Here is a 6,686-nt window from a genome sequence, read left to right on the forward strand (position 1 = left end):
GGGAAAGAGAGGGTAATAGGATCAGCAAGGATTCATACAGGCCTCAACTGTATCTGTAATTTTATCCCTTTGAAAAATATAGTAAATTGAAAAGAGAGACTACACAATTAGAAAACGGGTAAAAAAACCACAAAATAAATATGATGGTCTATAATTAAGATGATCATTACATTATTTCCTGTATTTTGAAATATTTCATATTTTTTAATAAATTTAAATTAAAACATTAAAGAAACCACATTAAACTGAACCAAGGAGCATTAAAAAACATATGACATTGGAAACAGAAATACTAATACAGCGGTCACTCTGTATCCGTGCAGGTTGGTGCCAGGACACCCCCCCAATCACAGATACCAAAATCTCCGGATGCTCAAGCTCCTTACATAAAATGGAGCACTACAGTCGCCCCTCTGTTTTTTTCCCCTGCTCTGAATCCGGATATGACGGGCCTACCGTACCCAACCAATTTACTGAGATGTATATTTTGTATGTATATAAATATATATGTATATATATTTATATATACATACACGCACGTGTATTTTTAGCCATTAAACTTCAGGCACCAGATTTCAGTCTTCTCTTTCCAAGGAGATCCTGACACAGCAGGCTTTTTCATCTCACACTCCTGATAATGCTTCCCAACCAAAAGAAACACACAAAAGATAGGAACAAATAGTTCAACACTCTCCAAGGCAATTTAATCCTTTGGAGTATGTATTCCACCTAAAAGGTGGGCTATTTTGCTGCTCTGCTGGCAATTTTGCTATTTGGTGGGGGGTGGGGTGGGGGTGGGAGTTGCTGCTAAAGTTGTTTTCCACAGAAAGGAAAAGAATAAACAGCCACTGCAAACCTCGGTAACCAAACATAGAACACAAATTTCAAATGGTAAGAAGTCATATAAGATTTACTGTGTGGCTTCCCTGGTGGTGCAGTGGTTAAGAAACCGCTCCGCCTGCCAATGCAGGGGACACGGGTTCGAGCCCTGGTCCGGGAAGATCCCTCATGCCGCAGAGCAACTAAGCCCGTGAGCTGCAACTACTGAGCCTGCACTCTAGAGCCCGCGAGCCACAACTACTGAGCCCATGCACCGCAACTACTGAAGCCCACGCACCTAGAGCCAGTGCTCCTCAAAAAGAGAAGCCACTGCAATGAGAAGCTCACGAACCGCAACGAAGAGTAGCCCCCGCTCGCCGCAACTAGAGAAAGCCCAGTCGGCGTGCGGCAACAAAGACCCAATGCAGCCAAAAATAAATAAAATAACTAATTTTTTTAATGCTTTAAAAAATTATTTTAAAAAAAGGATTTACTGTGTCAAATAATAAGGACCTTAGCACTGCATAACAATTTGCTATCAATTTCCTTAAAGCAAATAATTTTTCAGGTCTGAACTTAAAAAACGAAACAAACACCAGCTACTCATAAATAAGGGCTGTCTTACTTCAATTAATTCTGTTCTATCTGCAAGAAACCCATGTAGCATATCTTGGAAACAGTTTACTAGAATTTCTCTCTCCAGGGTTTTTTTTTTTAATTAATCTACTTATTTATTTATTTATTTTTGGCTGTGTTGGGTCTTCGTTGCTGCGCGCTGGCTTTCTCTAGTTCCAGCGAGGTGCACGGGCTTCTCACTGCGGAGGCTTCTCTTGTTGCAGAGCATGGGCTCTAGGCCTGCAGGCTTCAGTAGTTGTGGCAGCAGGCTCAGTGGTTGTGGCTCACGGGTTCTAGAGTGCAGGCTCAGCAGTTGTGGCGCACAGGCTTAGTTGCTCTGCAGCATGTGGGATCCTCCCGGACCAGGGATCAAACCCGTGTCCCCTGCACTGGCAGGCGGGTTCTTAACCACTGCACCACCAGGGAAGTCCTCTCTCTCCAGTTTTATCTCATAGTATTGTTCTACCAAACCCTTTGCTTTAGTGAGAACAATCTATTCAGTAAACCCTTAATATGCCCACTTTTGCATCCTCTCCCTACTCTCAAGTGTCACCTCCTCTATGATGTTTTCCCTGATCCCACCAACCTACAGTAATCTCTCCACTTTGAATGAAAAAAAACAGTAATAATAACTAACATTTATAGAGAATTTAATGTATGCCTGTATTGCTTCAATGGAATTATCCCATTCACCCCACACAACTCTGTGAAATTTGAAATTTGTTCTATTTTTCCCTTTTTCATGGTGAGAGAAACTGAGTGAAGCTCTCTACAGTTAAGTTCTCTAAGGGTGCGTGGATGCTAAGTGGCAAAGCCAGGTCTCAAACCCAGACTCCAAAACCCAGGTCCTTAAACATATGTGATGCTGCCTCGTGGCTCATGTGCCTTTGCGTTGATGGCCTTTAATGCTCACATGTCATTTAACATATGCCTTGTGATATTTAACATTTCGTGTTCCGAGATGTCTAAGCAGCTCAAAATATTACATTCATTCAACAAAAATTTACTGAGAGCCTGTATGCCAGGCATTGTTGACTGGGCATAAGCATGTTACAGAGCCTCCACAAATGAAAAGTAGATGAATTCTCTAGACACATGGACATCCCCAAAATGTGTGGAACTGCAAAATTTTAAATATGTACACAGCAATTATAACTACATAAAAATTTTATGTACATAAGAAGTGGAAAAGATATGATATTTATTTATCATAAACAACATGATAAAGTTGGTTGGTTTTTTTTTTACTATTTAATTTAAGCTTTTTGGTAAGAGAGGTAAGCAATAAAAAGATGTACTTTTTTAGGGCTTCCCTGGTGGCGCAGTGGTTGACAGTCTGCCTGCCGATGCAGGGGACACGGGTTCGTGCCCCGGTCCGAGAAGATCCCACATGCCGCGGAGCGGCTAGGCCCATGAGCCATGGCCGCTGCGCCTTGCGCGTCCGGAGCCTGTGCTCCGCAATGGGAGAGGCCACAGCAGTGAGAGGCCCGCGTACCGAAAAAAAAAAAAAAAAAAAAATGTACTTAAAAAAAAAAACATGTTTTGTGTTCTTTCTTTCCCCCGTTAAACAGTAGAAATAGCCTAGAGACAGATGAATGAACATTCCTCCTAACATTCTACTGTAATCTGGCTTTCCTTAGGAAGATACACCTGATACCACTAGTAAGGTTTGCAGATACCCTATGTAAATATCTATATAAATCTTCCTACAATTATAAACTTTTGGAAACTTGAGGCTGATTGTAAATTTGCAAACAATGGAATCAAATCTTAGAACGGAATGAACCCTTGCAAACAACTCCTTTGGCCCTCTCATTTTACAGATTAGCTAATCACTGAATTCTAAATATCTAAAGTCTGGGAACTTCCCTGGTGGCGCAGTGGTTAAGAATCCGACTGCCAATGCAGGGGACACGGGTTCGATCCCTGGTCCAGGAAGATCCCACACTCCTTGGAGCAACTAGGCCCGCGTGCCACAACTACTGAGCCCCCGTGCTGCAACTACTGAAGCCCACGTGCCTAGAGCCCGTGCTCTGCAACAAGAGAAGCCACAAGGAAAAGCCCACGCACTGCAACGAAGACCCAACGCCGCCAAAAATAAATAAATTTAAAAATTTTATTAAAAATAAGTTAAATAAAATCTAAAGTCTGGGTTGATGAGAGTAATGCAGCACCTATACCGAAATGTAGTGGCTTACACTGCAATAGAAATGCATTTCAAAAATAAAAAGTCTGCGTGCGCTAGCACCAGCCCAGCATGTAGAGCTCTGCTTTTAATTACAAGCTGTGTCTTCTTGAACTTAACCTCTTCAGGCCTGGATGTCTTCATCTGGATAAATTCTAACCAGTGTTGAAAAGTGTCGAGGTAAATATCTTAAAAAACCTCAATAACATTGTTTCCACGGTAAATAGCACTGTTTCACATTACAGTTACCAGAGTTTGCATCCGCTGCCTTAAGAGGCAAAATGAACAGTATATACGCATTATGAAACAAGTTCAATCAAGAAGAAACTGTCCGCACCCGAACACGCACACACGCGTACACACACAACCCTATAATGGTTACTAGTCATTGCAGAGCACTGCACTTAACAATGCATCCTCAAAATAACGGCCCAAAGCCGGGAAAACACTACGTCTGACATCCAACTCTACCTACTGCCTTTTTAAAATTTTTAAATTTTTTCCTACTGCCTTTAAAAGCTAAGGCCTACAGAAGTAAAAGCCCCCAAACGTCATGCTTACAACTAATGGTTTAGGCCTCAGATTTGCATCTCCCTCTTGGCTCTCGAGGGCTTCGGCGTACCCCAGGAAAAGGAAAGGAATAGACTGCCACCGGACAGTTGGCCCCTGACTTGGGAGCCATTGGGAAACAACTAGCACGTTTTTTTGCGGCGGCCTGCAATTCGGTGTGAGCTTTCCAGGAAGTGCTGCAAACGACGAAAACTGGCATGTGGGCTTTCAGTTGGCAATTTTTGGTGGTTCTTGCTACAACGCTGTCAGCCTTGCATCCTAACACAGCGGCTAGCTAGTTCCTCCGGGGTTGACCGGGAACGCGCAAGGGGTGGGGAGGTCCATTAACAGGGCGGAAAAGCAGGCTTCGGGTGCGGACGGGAGGAGGCCAGGCGTCGGCCGTAAAATATAAGCACAACTGAGTAAAGAGGCGTCCGTCCGAGGCGGAATGGGGGCTGCCACCAGCGTGAGGGAAAAGCGGGGCACCGGGCCGGAAAGCGGCGAGGCGAGGGGCCGCGTTCCGAGGGTAAGGCGGCTCCCAGAGAGCCCAAGGCCAGGAAACAATGGCGCGAGCGTGACGTGGGGCTGGGGGCGTCGCCGCGGCGCGGAGCAAGGGGCTGCTCCGAGGCGGGGGCTACCTGGGGCTGGAGGCGTGCGGGGTCCACGAGCTCGCAGGCGGGCGCCCGGACGAGCCGGGCATGAGGGGCGTAGCGGCCGGGTAGGGCCGGGGCGGGGGCAGGAGGGGGGCCCTGGCCCAGGTCGCGCGCTCCACCGCTCACCCTCCCTCGCTCCCTCGCCCGCCCGCTCCTTCCCCTCCCGCCCACGGATCCCGCCGCACTCACCGGCCCCACCGCACGGCAGCAAACCCAGGGCGCAACTGCCGCAGCCGCCCGGGCGCGCGCCCTCCCAGCCCCCACCGCCCCGGCACCGCCCCCGGCTCGCGCCCGGCCAGGGACCAACGCGCTGTTCCGTCCCCCAGCTCCGCCGCAGAACCCGGCCTCCGCGACGCTCCCTGGCCGCGCTGCGGGAGTGGAACCGCGAGGCGGGCCTGCGTCCCGGTCCCTTGCGTGGGTCTGGGGATCTTCAAACAACAGGACATTGCCCGCTGCTGAGCTATGGGGTGACGCACGTTGACAACCCTTCCATGTCCTTTAGGTCTCCATCCCTGGGCCTTCTGCAGGGCCCTGGACTACCTCACTTACACTCCTATGCTTTCTCTTAGCGGGGTGGGGGCATCCGTTTTCCCAGCCACAGAATCTTACAGTCGAACGGACCTCAAAAACCCTCTGGTCCAGACTCCCATACCATGCCTGAATCCCAATGATGACTGAAAGTACCAGCTTTGGAGTTTGTCAGAAAGGGTTGGAACCCCAGTTCCACAACTCGCCAACTGTGTCACTTTGGGCGATACACCTGATTTCATCATACCTAGTGCCCTCATCTTCAATATAGGGATGGATAACAACAGTACCTACCTCATGGGGTGGTGACAGGATGAAATAAGATAATAGAGGTAAGATCCTCGGCACAGTCCTGGCACATGGCACTCAAGAAATGTTCATTATTATATCAACTCCCACCCACCCACCACGAACTTGCACCTGAAAGAAGACTCCTCAATGACAGAAAGCCACTATTTCCAGAGCAATGCATTCCTTAGTCTCTGCAGCTCTGACTAGCCAGAAGATGTTTCTTAAGCATCCACTCTCTAGCCCAAGTCCTATCCCTTGGAGCCTCAGAGAACAAACAGGTCTAATCTCTCTCCCACCTTCCACTTTTCAGATACTTGAAGACTTCTGCCCAAGGTCTTCTCTTTTCCAGACCAGTATCTCCCATTCCTTCCATTGTTTCTCCTTTGTCCTCGTTTTGAGGGTCTTTGTCCTCATTCTTTTCATGCACCTACTCAGTTTGATTGTGGCTACTTTAGAGTACGTTGCCCAAGACTGAACCAAATGTTTGTGGTACCATCAGAGCAGAGCAGGACTGTAGCTCCCTCCTTGTACTGCCTTGCACTCAAGCAATAAAGTTCTTGGTACCTGCACTAACTGACTCATTGAACTTATAGTCAGCTAAAACCTCCAAGACTTTTTAATACGTGCTCTGCTGGAGCATTTCTACCCTCGTGTTTTTGAGCCAGCTTCAGGTCAGCTGAGGACAGGGCTTGGGGCTCTCACCTACTAGATTTTTCAAGGGTATGTGGGGAGAAGAAATAGGAGTTGGAAGGTAGTCTGACACTACCTTTAAACCAAGGGCACATGAAAAAAGGCCAGAGTTTGTGTCTAAAGACCATGGCACTAAGCAAATAGAAAAAATATATATATGCAATGTGATCTCATCTGAGCAAAAAATGTGCATGCACACACACACAAGACTAGAAAGAAATATGTAAATAAGTATGTTCATAGTGGTTTTCTTTCAGAGATAAGACTTGGGGTGGTTTCTTTTGTTCTTTATACTTTTTCATAAATTTCCCAGATTTTCTACATTGTTTATATTACTTTTTTTTTTTTTTGAGGTA

At 46.7% G+C, this 6,686-nt stretch overlaps 1 protein-coding gene across 1 annotated transcript in view; it reads right to left on the reverse strand.

Annotated features, from left to right (window-relative positions):
- Window positions 1–5,047, reverse strand: part of NT5C2 (5'-nucleotidase, cytosolic II) — a 107,336-nt gene extending 102,289 nt beyond the window's left edge. Inside the window, exon 1 of the mRNA XM_007470422.1 lies at window positions 5,011–5,047. The gene's annotated coding sequence lies outside the window, so the exon portion shown is untranslated. The remainder of the gene's footprint in view (window positions 1–5,010) is intronic.
- Between the last annotated feature and the right edge of the window lie 1,639 nt (window positions 5,048–6,686).

This window comes from Lipotes vexillifer, unplaced genomic scaffold (assembly GCF_000442215.2).
Source record: "Lipotes vexillifer unplaced genomic scaffold, Lipotes_vexillifer_v1.1 scaffold916, whole genome shotgun sequence".
In the NCBI taxonomy this organism is placed as follows: Eukaryota; Metazoa; Chordata; class Mammalia; order Artiodactyla; family Lipotidae; genus Lipotes; species Lipotes vexillifer.